The sequence below is a fragment of the Elephas maximus genome, chromosome 8, assembly GCF_024166365.1.
Source record: "Elephas maximus indicus isolate mEleMax1 chromosome 8, mEleMax1 primary haplotype, whole genome shotgun sequence".
NCBI lineage: Eukaryota > Metazoa > Chordata > Mammalia > Proboscidea > Elephantidae > Elephas > Elephas maximus.
In genome coordinates this window covers 70199560-70215875 of record NC_064826.1, presented here as the reverse complement: position 1 = coordinate 70215875, position 16316 = coordinate 70199560, and the positions used below count along the sequence as shown (strand labels likewise).

At 35.1% G+C, this 16316-nt stretch overlaps 1 non-coding gene across 1 annotated transcript; it reads left to right on the top strand.

Moving 5' to 3' along the window:
• Window positions 1-9730: 9730 nt before the first annotated feature.
• On the top strand, window positions 9731-9837 carry LOC126082299 (U6 spliceosomal RNA). The gene has a single exon (XR_007518536.1). It is a non-coding gene; the product is annotated as a U6 spliceosomal RNA (small nuclear RNA).
• The last annotated feature ends 6479 nt before the right edge of the window (window positions 9838-16316 follow it).

Genomic DNA, 16316 nt, shown 5'->3' with positions numbered 1-16316 from the left:
CTGGATATTAAGAACTCCTGGGTTATCTCAGTCTGTAAACCCATTACCTCCCCTGTAAGCATAAAACATTTTCCATTTCCCAGGCTGGTGTTTGAACCCTGGAAGAGCCACTGTTTCTTTCTCCAGTCTCTAGAACTTTCAGTTATCCTGAAGCTCTAGTGTCTGTCCTGAGATCAGTTGTCCTTGACTGAATACTAATGATTATTTCCCACCCAGTGCTCACCCCGTCACATAACCTGCCTGAAGTCCTTGCATTAGTAGGAAAGCTGTCTGTTCAAAGCACCTGAACTGCCATTTCTTCCATCTAGTTGCCATTCTCTAGGTTGCTTAATCTGTATTGTACTTTGCTTTGTGTATCCTAAGAATACAGAGGTCAAAACATATTTGCTTTTTGCCCGTTCTGAATAATGCAAAACTCTCAGTATTTTTTTTTTTTTTGTCAATCAAAAAGGGAATTTGATTCCTTGCTTTTATAATTGTCTTTCTGTTTCTCTTCCTGTGTGTGTGTGTATTTTTCTTTTCTCATCAGAGATTTATTCCAGTTTCCCTTTGATTTTCTTTCTCTTTCATTAATTTTTGGCTTCCATACTGGTCTCATTTTCCCCTATCCTATTCAGGACCCTGAACTTTGCTCTGTGTTTAGATTGTTAACAGAAGTGCTACTTTAAATGGCTATAAGAAGTTCCACCTTCATAAAATGTGAACTCATGCTTATATTTAAATAGAGAGTTAAAATGAGGCATAGAACATTTGCAAAAAAAAAAGTTATATATTTCTGAAATTATTTTTGTCAGAACACAGGTACAGCGTGTGCTGAAAACACTTTCCTACAATACAATTTATGCACTGAATTGCCACTTTTATTGCTCACAAATGGAAGAAAGAAATAATAGTTGAGGGAATGAAAATTACTGACCGATTGTGTTGATTATATACATTTACTATAGGGCATTCTACCTAGTGCCTGATGCGGAGTCCATCCAACCATTTCATTCTATGACAGTTAAAAAAAAAAATTATCAAATCACCTTTTCCAGGACCCTCTAAACTTTTAAAATAGAAATAAATAGATTTTATAGATGTTTTTCTTAACCCTGATAAAATAAAATGTTCATAGCAGGGTGTTTGGTAACAAACTGTCTTCTGAAATTGCGACAGGACATTCCACATGCCTACTGGCCATTTAATTTAATGGGATTTTTATTAGTGTACACACACTGGTTATTTAAACCACAGGGGTCTTTGCAGGTATAGGCACAAAGAGAAGAGAAAAGAAAAATCAAAAGCTGCAATTTCTTTTTTTCAAATTAAATACTTGCATTTGTATTCATGTATTTAAATTACTTTCTGACTAACTTGTTTTTCCAAAGCATTAGACAGAATATCACTTTTAAATAGGTACAAATCAGTATACAATATAAGGGTTTTGTTTTTAAATCATTTATTTATTTCAACCCCCAAAAATGGTACTGCTGTAAACAATTTGCAGCCTCATATGATTTAAGCCTAGAAACTCATAACTCCAGGTAAACAGAAAACAAATTTGCTTTTATATCTTTTACTGTATTTTAACTTTCTTTGTACTCAATTCATCTAGTGCCAGATATGTGCATTATCATTTCATACCATCTGTATAATTATATACTTAATATGTGCAATCTCACCAATAGGAGTTTTAAAATTTCCAGGTCTATACAACTGATTTTTTGTTCGGTTTCATTTGAAATACATATGCTCAATAAGGTAATTTAAAAAGCCTACATTACCGTTAAACCAACATTCTAATCATCTGATTTTATTGTTTTTCATTTCTAAAATGTTTTTCAAAGTTTCATATGAATGTTTAACTTGAACTAAATGTTAAAACCATTCATAGGAGGGAATCAGAATAAAATTAAAAGATCATTTGTGTAAGGTTATAAATTTTTATTTTAAAAAAAAAGAGTAAGTTAAGTTTTAAGAAAAATCTTTGTTTTCCTCTTAGAACTAGGACATATTTATGTCCTTTCAAAATTAATTTTGAAAAAAAATTATAAGGAAGATCAGAAAGAGGATGGAACATAAATAGGATGAGGAGGACAAAGATGAGGAGGAGGAAGAGGATGAGGAAAAAGAAATTGGGTTTTGGAAGAGAAAATTCATTTTGTCCCCGAATCAAGATTCTTCTTGCTATTCTATGTCCTCTTCAAATTTTAATAGTTCCTGGTCATTGAATTCTATGCTTTATTCCAGCCTTCAGTGTTTCTGCATTGCTTTTGATTTGCTATTTTCTGAAGCTAGGTTGAATTATAATATAGCATACTAATCACAATACTTTTGAGAGTGAAAAGTAGTCCAATAAATAATTGCATTGGGACAACAGATATTAACAAAGATTATCTTGGAAAAACTAGGAGATATGATCATATGATCAATCTTAACTTCAGACATCAAACTTCTGACCCAGCTTTACCAAAACAGTACTTTATACAAGTGTTTTAAAATCAGATATGGTAGAGTTGAAATGTATCCAAAAAATATACATGACACTATATTGTTATAAAGAAGCCCTGGTGTCATAATGGTTAAGAGCTATGGCTGCTAACCAACAGGTCGGCAATTGGAATCCACCAGGCGTTCCTTAGAAACTGTATGAGGCAGTTCCACTCTGTCCTGTAAGGTAGCTATCAGTCAGAATTGACTCGACGGCTATGGGGGTATATTGTTAATAAAGGTCAAAAAAGCTGTGAGAGATGAGATATGGACTAGATTTGAATTATAGGGAAGATTTATACAAGAGAAAAAAGGCAAGAAGAAGAAATGCTAGGAAAAAATATGAGAACTGAGTCAAGGATAAAAAATATTTTACTAAAATTTCTTCCTTTTTCAAGTTAGAGAAGACTTCCAGCTTTTTTGTTTGTTTGTTTGTTTAATAGAATTGATTATTTCCCTCTTAGAGCTTTCACAATCATTTTAAGATTGTTGTTATATGGGCCAGTGTTTTGATACCAATACCCTACTGTCCATTATTGCAGCCCTGGTGGCACAGTGGTTAAGAGCTATGGCTGCTAACCAAAAGATTGGCAGTTTGAATCCACCAGCCACTCCATGGAAACCTATGGGGCAACTCTACTCTGTCCTATAGGGTGACTATGAGTGGAATCTACTGGGTAGCAACGGGTTTGGTTTGGTTTTTTATCCATTATTAGAAAGAAAGAGAAATATCGATTCTGGACAAGTACACAAGTTCCAGAAATAAGACATGATAAGTACCTGTTAAATATTTGGTTATATGATTTTCCCCTTTATCAGCGAGCAAGCAGATTTGAGAGCTGTGAACTCTTATGACTTGGAGGTCACTTTGCTTGGTTGGGAGTCAACAGTGGTAGGAGAATGATTGTACTTCCAACAACTCTTCCAACTCTTTTTTTTTTTTTTTTCTGGTTGTTGCAAGGGCAAACCATCTGACTTTTTTTTTTTAATCCACCAAATCTATACAAAATAAGGATGAAAAATTCCAACAAAGGATCCCAGTCATCTAATCATGTTTACCAATGATTATTGACAGAATAGAGAACACACCTGTGACTTAATTCTAAAAAAGTCTTTGGGGGGCACATTATATTTCATGAATATGTTCCACTTGAGCATTAAGGAAGTACTAGGAAAATTCTGTGTTTTATTAATATAACACATTAATCTTTTTCTGAGTAGAATATCCTTAATCCACATTTTTAGTCAGGGTAATCTAGTTTTTTTGAGTAAAATCACATAGGTTTGAAGGACACAGGTTTTTCATTGAAATTTAGATATTAGCAGTGACAGGTTGGATATGCGTGTTTTACTGTTTAGGACGGTGTTTGGAAAGTGCACAAAATAATATTTAATATTACTTCTACCTAAAGGCAACTTAAAATTTTATAATTTTTCCCTCTTCTCTCCATGATAGAGTAAAAAAGGCTGGATTTACATTCTCACCTAAAGCAAGAAGAAGCATAAAAACAAGTTTATCAAATATGTGAGCCAAAAGTTTCAAAACACTGGGTATGAGGCAATTCAAAATAGTGATCCTTGAGAGACAGAAAACATATGAGGTGAGCCCTATGTCTGACCTGGCTTGATGCCTATAGAAAGTATCTGGGACAAATTATAGGAACGGAGAACATAAACAGAGCCTACTGGAATCCTTGAGTTGAAGACATGAAACTGAGAGTCCATGGAGACCAAAACATCTAGAGTTCACTAAACAGAGTACTGGAGGAAGAGAAATGCATAGACGGTGAACACCTGAGATCTAAAGACCTCCCTCAAGTATTTAAGTGAATACTGATCGGTGCATACATATGAGAAAACTATCTGATGATGGGGAAAGAACTGCGCCGAAGGATTAAAGGAAGCATAGCCGAACTCTCACAAAAAAAGGAAAGGCTGGGGTTAAATGGGGTTGCTATGAGCTGGAATAGACTTAACAGCACCTAAAAACAATAATGAAGACAAAGCTAACGTGACTATATTAATATCAAAGTAAATTTCAAAACAAAGAAAATTACCAGTAATAAAGTTATTTAGCTATGTTAAGAAAATCAATTCATCAAGATGACATAATCCTTAATTTCAATCTATCTAATAACAGAGCTTCAAAGTAAATGAACCCAAAACAATCCCTCTCTTTCAATAATTGATACAACAATTTGGAAAAAATAAAGTAAGCAGGACTACAATAAAAATATCCACTAACTGACCTAATTGATTTTTATATAAAATACTTCACCTTAAAACAGAACACTACACATTCTTTACAACTGCAATGGAACATTTGCCAGAATGATATTTTGGTCTATAAAATTATGTTCAATCAATATAAAGGACTTCAAATCCAGAAAGGTATGTTTTCTGCTCATAAAGGGTTAAGCTAGAAATGTAGAACTAAATATTCTCTGGAAAAATCTCCAAATTTGGAAATTAAATAAAAATTCCACAGAAAGATCTTTTTAAAGTGTTTAAAAGCAAAGATGTCACTTTGAGGACTAAAATGTACCTGACCCAAGGCATGATATTTTCAATCATCTCACATGCATGCAAAATCTGGACAATGAATAAGGAAGACGGAAGAAAAACTGACATCTTTGAATTACGGTGTTGGTGATGAATACTGAATGCACCATAGACTGCCAGAAGGACAAACAAATATCTCTCAGAAGAAGAGAGATTGTTCCTAAGAAGCAAAGATGGTGAAAACTTTGCCTCACATACTTTGGACATGTTATCAGCAGGGACCAATACACTTGGTAAATTAGAGGGTCAGCGACAAAGAGGAGGACCCTCAACAGGGTGGGTTGACATAGTGGCTGCAACAATGGGCTCAAGCATAAAATGATTGTGAGGATGGTGCAGGAACGGGCACCATTTAGTTCTGTTGTACGTAGGGTCACTATGAGTTGGAACTGACTTAATCGCACCTACAAACAGCAACAACAATACAACAGCAACAAACAATCAGACCTTGGAATATAAATATCGTCTCTTACACTAAAATATTTAGGGAGACATCTGACAAATGTTCAAGACCTATTCCCAGTAAAGTTATTTTAAAAAATTGCTGGGAGCAATTAAAGAAAATGTATAATTGGAGAGATAATGTTCATTGTTATGATGGCAATTCTCCCCAAACTGATATGCAAATTCATTGCGGGACAAGTCAAAATGCCAGCATACTCTTCAGTTGAAATTGTAAAGCTGATTCTAAAATTCGTATGGAAATACGAAGGTTCTAGAAAAACCAAAACAGTTTTGACAAGGAACAAAATTGGAGGGATAATACAACTTAATTTCAACACTTATTTCAACGCTACAGTTTTCAGTGCATGTGGCATTGGTGTCAAGATAGACAAATAGATCAATAGACAGTAAGGCAAGTGCAGTAAGAGACCCGCACATATGTGGACAAATGGTTTTCAACAAAGGTCCAAAGGATTCGCTGGAGAAAACATGGCATCCTTATAATTTGTACTAGAACAATACAACTTTCATAAGCAAAGAAGCAAACAATGAACTTTTATCCATTTCTTGAGCCACATACAGAATTTACCTTAAATGGATCATAGACATAAATGTGAACTCTGAAACTATAAAATTTCTAATTTTAACATTTCTGGTACTATGTGAGATGAAAATTTCTTGGAGATAACACCAAAAGCATGATTCATAAAAAAATAATTAAGCTTCAAATTTTAAAAATCTGCTCTCCTAAAGAAACTATTAAGAAAATGAAAAGACAAAAGAAATTCTGGAAAAATATTTGGAAAGCATACATCTTATAAAGGACTTGTATCCATAATATATGAAGAACTCTCAAAACTCAATAATAACAAAACAATCTAATAATAAAATAGACAAAAAGTTGAAGAAATACTTCAGTTAAGAAGATGGATGGCAAACAAGCACATGAAAAGATGTTCAAAATTTTTGTTAGAGAAATGCAAATTAAAACCAAAATGACACAACACTATAAGCCTATTGAAAAAAAAAAATAAGCCTATTAGAATGTGTAAAATTAAAAAGACTGACCATACCAAGCATTGGCAAGGATGTGGCAAAACCGAAAGTTGGCATACAATGCAGAAGGGAGGGCAAAACAGAGCAACAACTTTACAACGCAGTTTGACGGTTTCCTTAAAAGTTAAACATGCACATACCAAATGATCCAGCTATTTTATTCTGAATGGAAGCATATGTCCATAGAAAGGTTTACACACAAATGTTCATAATAACGTTATTTATAATAGTCAAAACCTGGAAATAACCTTAATGTCCACTAACAGATGAATGTATAACCAATCCTAATATAGATATGCCTAACGTCCACTATATGAACAACAGTTCTGTGAAATCAGACGTCATATGATTTGGCAGTCACGCGGAACACCCTATCACCCTATTACCTATTTTTTTTTTTTTTTCTAGTAATACATACCAAACCAAACCAAACCCACTGCCGTCAAGTCGATTCCGACTCATAGTGACCCTATAGAACAGAGCTAGAACTGCCGGATAGAGTTTCCAAGGAGCGTATGTTTGTATATATTCAACACACGTATTTCAGTGGGATCCCTTCCAAGCTTCTCTGGCTCTTATTTTTAGTGCCCTGAGCCACAGGGTTTGCAGTCTTGCACCTGCAATTGGCTGCCTCTGGGCTCTCGGCGCTCTCTTAGCAGCTTCGGGGAGCCTGGTAGGAATCAGAAGCCTGGAGGGACTGAGTGGACCAGCCGCAGCCCAGCGTCTCCCCACAGGCACCAACCCGCAGGGCGGCCGGGCAGGGCATGCGCCAGCGACAGTCACCGGAGTTGCAACAGCCGCGGCTTCCTGTCGCCACTGCTCAGAAGCTGCAAGCTGCATCGCTGGCAGCCGCTGGAGCCCAGCTGTGGCTGCCTGACGCCTCATACTCAGCACAGGCCTTCCAGCAAGGCCCTCCTCCCTGCCCCACAGACCTCTGTGGGGGGAAGATTGCCCAGACTGTCATTATGCAGCGCGTAACCGTATATCCTTACAATAGACTAGTCAGCAAAGAAATAATACATTGATACTTGCAAAAGCATGTATGAATCTCAGAATTATACTGAGCGAAAGAAACCAGACCCCCCCAAAAAGAGTATATTCTTTTTAAATTTCATTAATAATTTTTTTTCAAACATTCAAACAAATCTCTAGGAACAGGAAGTAAATTAGTGATTGTTGTGGGGTGAAGAGGGATACAGACCTTGGTGGGACTGAGGGACTACAAAGAACACAAGGAAACTTCGAAGGACGTGTATGTTCACTGTGATGATAGTTTCACTAGTGTATACAAATGTCAAGACGTATCAAATTTTATATTTCAAATAAGTGAAGATGATTGTGTGCTAATTATACCTGAATTAAGCTGTTTTAAAAAGCAAACCAAAACAAAGCAAAACCAACACATAAAATAATGGTGACATGGTGACGGCTGCACAGCATGATGAACACAACGTGCCTGAACTGGATATTTGAAGAATGCTGAAATGACAAATGTTTTGTTACACAAACATTCAGCGCGATAAAAACAAAAACGAAACACTCCCCAGTCCCATCTGGAGAGTCTTTGGCTTAGGGTGGGCTGAGCTGTCAGAAAACAGCACATATTTATGAAAAACATCTTATGACAGGAATGAATCTGCAACATTTTATCCTTTAGCTGATTTTTAGCATAGCTCTTTGAATTGTATTGAAATATATTATCAAAATACAGTAATTAGCTATTATACATATTTATACATAAGATATAAATATATATTATTATATAGAATACCCATTATAAATGTTAAACATATCTTATATAATTATAAAATAATAATATAATTATAAAATATAATTAATAAATCAGCTCTATAAATGTTGCTGTTTTCCCTTTCAGACTGTAAATTGGCAATTGTTAAATATTATGATTACTTCTGCTTTAGTCATTTTTTGCGCTTCTGTTTTGGAGATATTTTTCAACCTTTTTTATTGTCCTGAGGGGAACACAAGTATCTTTGCAGGTCCTACCGAAAGGGTGGCAGGTCAAATCCACCCGTCCCTGCTGGAAACCCTACGGGTCAGTTCTACTCCGTCCTAGGGGGTTGCTAGGAGTTGGAGTCGACTCGGCAATGGGTGGGATCAGAAGGAAAAACCAGATAGGTGTTGGCTGTGGAACAAAAGAAGATGAAAGAGCAAATATAAATTGTTCTTTTTAAAGGTTTGATGATAAATAGGAGAGACAATGGTTGAAGGTGAGGCAAAGAAAGTTTTTGTTAACTCTATTTAAAAAATTAAGCTCAATTTTTTTTTAAATAATTTTTATTGTGCTTTAAGTGAAAGTTTACAAATCAAGTCAGTCTGTCACATATAAGCTTATATACACCTTACTCCATACTCCCACTTACTCTCCCCCTAATGAGGCAGCCCGCTCCCTCCTTCCAGTCTCTCCTTCCGTGACAATTTTGCCAGTTTCTAACCCTCTCTACCCTCCTATCTCCCCCCCTCTCCCCGATAGGAGATGCCAACACAGTCTCAAGTGTCCACCAGATACAAGTAGCTCACTCTTCATCAGCATCTCTCTCCAACCCATTGTCCAGTCCCTTCCATGTCTGATGAGTTGTCTTCGGTAATGATTCCTGTTCTGTGCCAACAGAAGGTTTGGGACCATGACTGCCGGGATTCCTCTAGTCTCAGTCAGACCATTAATTCTGGTCTTTTTATGAGAATTTGGGGTCTGCATCCCACTGATCTTCTGCTCCCTCAGGGGTTCTCTGTTGTAAGCTCAAATTTTTGTTAAATTAAAATGGAAATATATCCCCTAAATTTTCATACAGAAAGCAACAGATATAAAACTAATCTAAAAGAAAAATAATAGCTAATTATTTTGATATGGATATGGAAATTGTAGCATTTACAAATTATTATTACAGTTAAAAGTCTCATGAGTCACTATTTCATAAAAACATGTTTTTGTAAGATACTTCACTTTTATACCAATCATCAGAATTTAGGAAGGCAGAAAGTAATTAACTAAGTTGGAATTTTTCCAATATACTTTACTTACTTTCTTTTGTATGAAAACAGCTTTAGAATTGTTAAATTACTATCAAGACTAGTTCTTCAATTTCATGTTTTTTTTTGTGAAAAAGAAATATGAAGACCCTAAATTTTACAGTGTACTCATTAGTTTAAAATTCCATTAAAAAATTTCAAATAAGTGCTCCGTTTGGCAGCACATGTACTAAAATTGGAATGAGACAGAGAAGATTAGCATGCCCCCTGCGCAAGGATGACACGCAAACTCATGAAGCGTTCCATATTTTTGAGCTTTGACATGTTGTGGCATTCATTGGCTACCAATGTCACAAAACAATATGAGTATTAATTGTTCGATGAGAAACTAGTTTGCTCTGCAAATTTTCATCTAAAGTACAATTTTTAAAAAGGAAAAAAATCAAAAAAGAAATTTCCTATTTAGAAATTTTCTACTGGAATTTATTGAAGACCTATCACTTTTAAGAAAACAATGCCTGAGTTTTCAGAGTAAGCTACAATGTACTTATTTTCACCTTGTTAGAAGAAACAATCTAACAGAAGTTAATTTGGTAGGTAGAAAATTCTATAACAGTTAGAGCTTCACACAGGGGTTCTAATTGGATTTAGCTGGAGCAAGACTAATGTACTCTTTTGGCAGATCTGAGTCAGATTCTTAACTCTAAGGAATTTCCTTTACTATTGTGCCCTTGCCTAGGATTGTAGAAGAACGAGAACTGGGAATGTTTAAACATGAAGTGAAAGACCAGCTTCTGCCCTTCTCCTAGCAGATCAATTTCCAGTAGGAAGGAAGGGAGATTACTGAAGCTGTGTTAGAGATGACTGCCCATGGACTGAACCCACAATGGCACAAGCAGGTAATAAATATCTTATTAGTTATTCTCTCTTATTGAATTTTTTTTTTTTTTTCCAATGAAAAAGAAACTGTAGAACTGCTTGAGCCCTGCTGGAGTAATACTGCTGGGGTCAGTCTTTTTCAGCCAAGCCAGTACAGGAACCAGCAATAATCTATGTTTTGTTTTGCACATCAGTATACTTCAGGCATTCTACTATGCACCAATGATAATGGCCCAGACAAATACATCACATATACATTGATTCATTTGTTCATTCATTTTGTTCACCAATATGTATTAAGACTGTGCTAGGAATGCAAAATGTATTAAGACAGAGTTCCAGCTCTCATTTATTCATAGTATAATTGATCGAGACAGATGCGTGAAAAAAGATGAGTGCAATAAAATGTAATAGGTGCTATGATAATACCCTTTACATGATTTTTGAAGCACAAAAGAGAAAGACATCAACACAATCTTAAAGGTCAGTAAGTGGTTTATACATGTGTCTTTGATTAAATCTTACAAATTCTTTTTTTTCTTTTTTTCCAGGCAGGCTGCAGTGAGGATAAGGATAAGGATAGCAGACTGGAGCAGAGATGCAAACAGAAGCAAGTTGAGAGATGAAGCTGGAGTGGCTGAGAGATGAAGCAGGATTTGGAGCCTGGTAGCCTAAGCAAAAGGAAATTGGTGTTATTTTTTAGTCATTTGGAAGTCAGCAACTATTCACACAAGTCCATAAAATAAGATTCAACTAATATAATGTCTTATTTTCTGTGACAAGTTTATTGAAAATTCTTTGTGTATTTAAAACATTCAGTAGTATACCATGATGAAAAAGACTATGGACTCTGGAGCCAGACTGCCTGGGTTCAAATCCATTTCTGGCTCTAGCTAGCTGTAATAACTGTGCCTCTGTTTCCACATCAGTAAGATGGGACTAAGAACAGTACCAAACTCGTAGGTTTGTTGTCAGGATTAATATACGTAAATAACTCATAAGCACAAATAGCATTTTATAAGTGCTGTATATATGTGTTAAGTCATATGGCTAATAAAAGGTCTTGGACCATATTTTTATCAGGGTGATCTTTTTCAAAGTAAGTTTCTACAGCTAACAAAAGTTCTTGTCTCAGTCTTTAAAAACATTCAATTATTAAAAAAAAAGTGCAGATTTCTTAGTATAGGAAAGAAGTTCTTCAAATTTGAAACTGCTTGTACCTTTAAAGTCTCCTCCTTTGCACAAACACAACTTTTGAAAAAGTAACACAAGTCTGAAATATATATATCAGTAATAACTGAATATTTTCCTACCAAAGATAAGTATGGTAATTAAATTTCAAGAGACGAACTCACCAACTTCCAGAACTGATAATCGTTACAACACATCTATTCATAATACAGTCTCTTCCTAGGAAAGCCGATGTGAGGGATATATATTGGGAGCAGTACAATCACGTAGAACATACAGTAAATATTTACGGCCCAGGATATGGGGTCACAGAAGTGAATTCAGCAAAGCCTAAATCTTCAAACAATTACCCCCTAGGTATTCCTGTTTTCTCCAGCATGGGCATTATTTTACACTTAATGAAAGATGAATAGAAATACAGACGTGTCCTGCTTTGAGAAAGATTCAAATCTTATATCTTTGAGATGTAAGGTGCAAATGTTCAGAAAAGATTATATGCTTTATTATATTTATGATGTCTCCTTTAGTGAATATCTTTAATACATTTATAGTTCAATTTACAGGGTAAAGTGAGAATATTGTATAAAGAGATATAAAGAAGATACAATTTGTCTTTTTCAGAGTCTTTTTAAAATAAAAATGAGAAGCAAAACCAAAAATAAAAGTTTTTTTTTTTTTTTTGCTTCTGTTTTATTTTCTAGGGGCTTGGTTTTTAATGCTAAGGCACATTCACTCAGGACACACAGCAAAAGTCCTCACGGATTTTATTGACTAGGGCTTGCTTACGCTCTGATTTCATATCTATTTTGTATACATTTTGCTTTTGACCCATCTTCTACTTTTTTTTCAAATCATGATAAAACATTTAAACAGTTTTGTCCTTACCCAATATGAGTTGGAATTGGCTCGATGGCAACGGGTTTTGTTGTTTTGGTTTACCCAATAAATACCGTTAGTTGTAGTATGCTTGTTTTGAAAACTTTATTAACCCCTCTTGCTTCCTGAACTACAAATGTGCCTGTTTGGCAGTGAACATACTGGACAACGGTGATAACTTAAAATTTAAAGGCATTTCCATTTATAGAAAATATTGGAATTAAACATTATCATTCTAAAAAACACACATTTGGGAAAAGGTAGACAAAATATAAACATAAGCCCCATATTATCCCCAGCCAAATCTAAGGTAGTTCACCTCGTGAAGTATCAAAATTGGTATACTCCAGGACTTCTCTTACATTTAAAATATTCTCCTCAAATCTCATATTTTAAAATATATTATTTTCTAAACAGCCTGTGCATCATTATTGTGTTCATGGAGACCCATTACTACAGGAGGTAGGACTTGGGATCAGGTGAAGTAACTCACAAAATAGACCTAAGTAATTTCTACACTAATGAGGTTTTACAATGTGACCAAGCAAAACTGGGCTTTTCATTTTCAGCCCCTCATATATTTCATGGGAATGCAACTCTATCTTAACGATATATTTTATTAGTAAATGTTCCAAGTTATAAGGTATTTACTTGGAAATTTTCAATCTTTAGAGAGACAGGTATAGTTTCTAAGTTTCAAAGGGGAAATCATCAGAGTAATGGATTATTGCATCATTACCTGATTAATGTCTGGTGATCCTTTCAGAAAATGTGCTGAAAGACACAAAGACTGCATCTGTGAACCAGAAACTCATTACACCTTGTCTATCAATGTAAAATGTTCAATGGGCCCAGAAAAGATGAGTGTGTGAGGTTTATCAAGACGAGTGAAGGCGTCTTTCTAGTTAATAGAGCAGAAGTTCACAGGGATTACAAAACATAATTGTACTGCATACTTTACCTGGGCCTATTCTCTAAAATGTCTGGATAAAAGTTAATGTCAACAGTATAATAGATTACCTATTACCTTACAGAAGGGATAAAAGATGCATCTCTTTGTTGAAACATCTCAGTTGATATTCTGTCAATTCCTGGAGCCTTCTTTTTTGCCAATGCCTTCAGAGCAGCTTGGACTTCTTCCTTTAGTACCATGGGTTCCTGATCATATGCTACCTCTTGAAATGGCTGAACATCGACAAATTCTTTTTGGTATAATGACTCTGTGCATTCTTTCCATCTTCTTTGGATGCTTCCTGAGTCATTTAATAATTTACCCCATAGAATCCTTCACTATTACAACTCGAGGCTTGAATTTTTCCCTCAGTTCTCTCAGCTTGAGAAATGCCAAGCATGTTCTTCCCTTTTGGTTTTCTATCTCCAGCTCTTTGCATATGTCATTATAATGCTTTAATTTGTCTTCTTAAGCTGCCCTTTGAAATTTTCTGTTCAGTTCTTTTACTTCATCATTTCTTCCTTTTGCTTTAGCTGCTCAACGTTCGTGAACAAGTTTCAGAGTCTCCTCTGACATCCATCTTGGTCTTTTCTTTCTTTCCTGTCTTTTCAGCGACCTCTTGCTTTATTCATGGATGATGTCCTTGATGTCATTCCACAACTCGTCTGGTCTTCAGTCACTAGTTGTCAGTGCATCAAATCTATTCTTCAGATGGTCTCTAAATTCAGGTGGGATATACTCAAGGTCACATTTTGGCTCTTGTGGACTTGTTCTGATTTTCTTCAGTTTCAGCTTGAACTTACATATGAGCAATTGATGGTCTTTTCCACAGTCGGCCCCTAGGCTTGTTTTGACTGACGATATTGAGCTTTTCCATCATCTCTTTCCACGGATGTAGTCAATTTGATTCCTGTGTGTTCCATCTGGCGAGGTCCATGTGTATAGTCACCATTTATGTTGGTGAAAGAAAGTATTTGCAATGAAGAAGTCGTTGGTCCTGCAAAATTCTATCATTTGATCTCCAGCATTGTTCCTATCATCGAGGCCATATCTTCCAACTACAGATCCATCTTTGTTTCCAACTTTCGCATTCCAGTCACCAGTAATTATCAATGCATCCTGATTGCATGTTCGATCAATTTCAGACTGCAAAAGCTGATAAAAATCTTCTATTTCTTCATCTTTGGCCTTAGTGGTTGGTGCGTAAATTTGAATAATAGTTGTATTAACGGGTCTTCCTTGTAGACGTACAGATATTATCCTATCGCTGACAGCATTGTACTTCAGGATAGATCCTGAAATGTTCTTTTTGACAATGAATGCAGTACCATTCCTCTGCAAGTTGCCATTCCCACCGTAGTAGACTATATGATTGTCCAATTCAAAGTGGCTAACTCCAGTCCATTTCAACTCACTAACACCTAAGATATCGATGTTTATATGTTCCATTTCATTTTTGATGATTCCCAATTTTCCTAGATTCATACTTCATACATTCCAGGTTCCAGTTATTAATGGATGTTTGCAGCTGTTTCTTCTCATTTTGAGTCCTGTCACATCAGCAGATGAAGGTCCTGAAAGCTTGACCCCATGCCTGTCATTAAGGTCGATTCCACTTTAAGGAAGCAGCTCTTCCCCAGTCTTATTTTGAGTACTTCCTAACCTGAGGGGATCATCTTCTGGAACTATATCAGACATTGTTTCACTGATATTCATAAGATTTTCACTGGCTAAATCTTTTCAGAAGTCGACTGCTGGGTCCTTCTTCCTAGTCTGTCTCAGTCTGGAAGTTCAGCTGAAACCTGTCAGCCATAGGTGACCCTGCTGATCTTTGAATACAAGTGACATAACTTCCAGCATCACAGCAACGTGCAAGCTGCCACAGTAGAACAAAGTGACAGATGTGGGGGACACATAATATAATATACATAAAATATCACTATTTTTATCTGTAATCATTACAAAAATTATTAGAACTTTTATATTATTTTTTGCCAATGGAGGCTTTGAAATTCAGTGTGCATTTTAAACTTACAGCATATCTCAATTTGGATGTTAAATTTCCTATAGCTCAAGTAAAATACAGTTCTATAAATAGTAAAATTACATTTAATGGAAATACATGTTACATTATTTCAGTTTTTATATTGCAATTTAAATTAATTAAAATTAAGTAAAGTTGGAAAGTCAGTACATGAACTAGATGCATTTTAAGTGTATATTTTCTTTGCTAAATAAAAGCATTTTAGATATAAATATAATTTTTAAAACTTTGCCAAATTCTGAATTTGCACATAAACAAATTTATACTTTCTTCTCACCTGAGGCTATTTGTGCATGTAACATCACTTTATGAAATCCTTCATGCTAGCTCAAACTGGTGTTTAAGTGAGAGTCATTGTTTCTGAAGAGTCAATAACTACTTCTGTGAGTTGAATGTTTTCTTTTATAACTCTGCTATTAGAGAACCTATTCAATATATTTATTTTCAGTTTATTGTGTGACTGTTTTCCAATGTTCTTTCCCGTGCAAATGGATATAAAAAAAATAACTTCTTCTAGTAACTTAGATGCATTTTCATGTTGTATTTTGTTGTATTGTTCCAGATATTTCTATTTGATGTTACAAAATACACTGAAATTTAACAGATATAAAATCATTCTTCTTCATAATCATGGTACATATGGAAGCTATATTGAAAACATTTTGTCCATTCATGTACAAGTACCAGTAAATTAAACTAATTTATTTGGAGACCTTTCTCCTAGCTTAGACTATCTACATTAAATAATCATCAGAAACAAATATTATTTTCCTCTGGCCTCACCTGGGAGTCTTTCCAGTGTAGTAAATACATGAGATAAACATTTTAAACTTTATTACCTCCACTTTA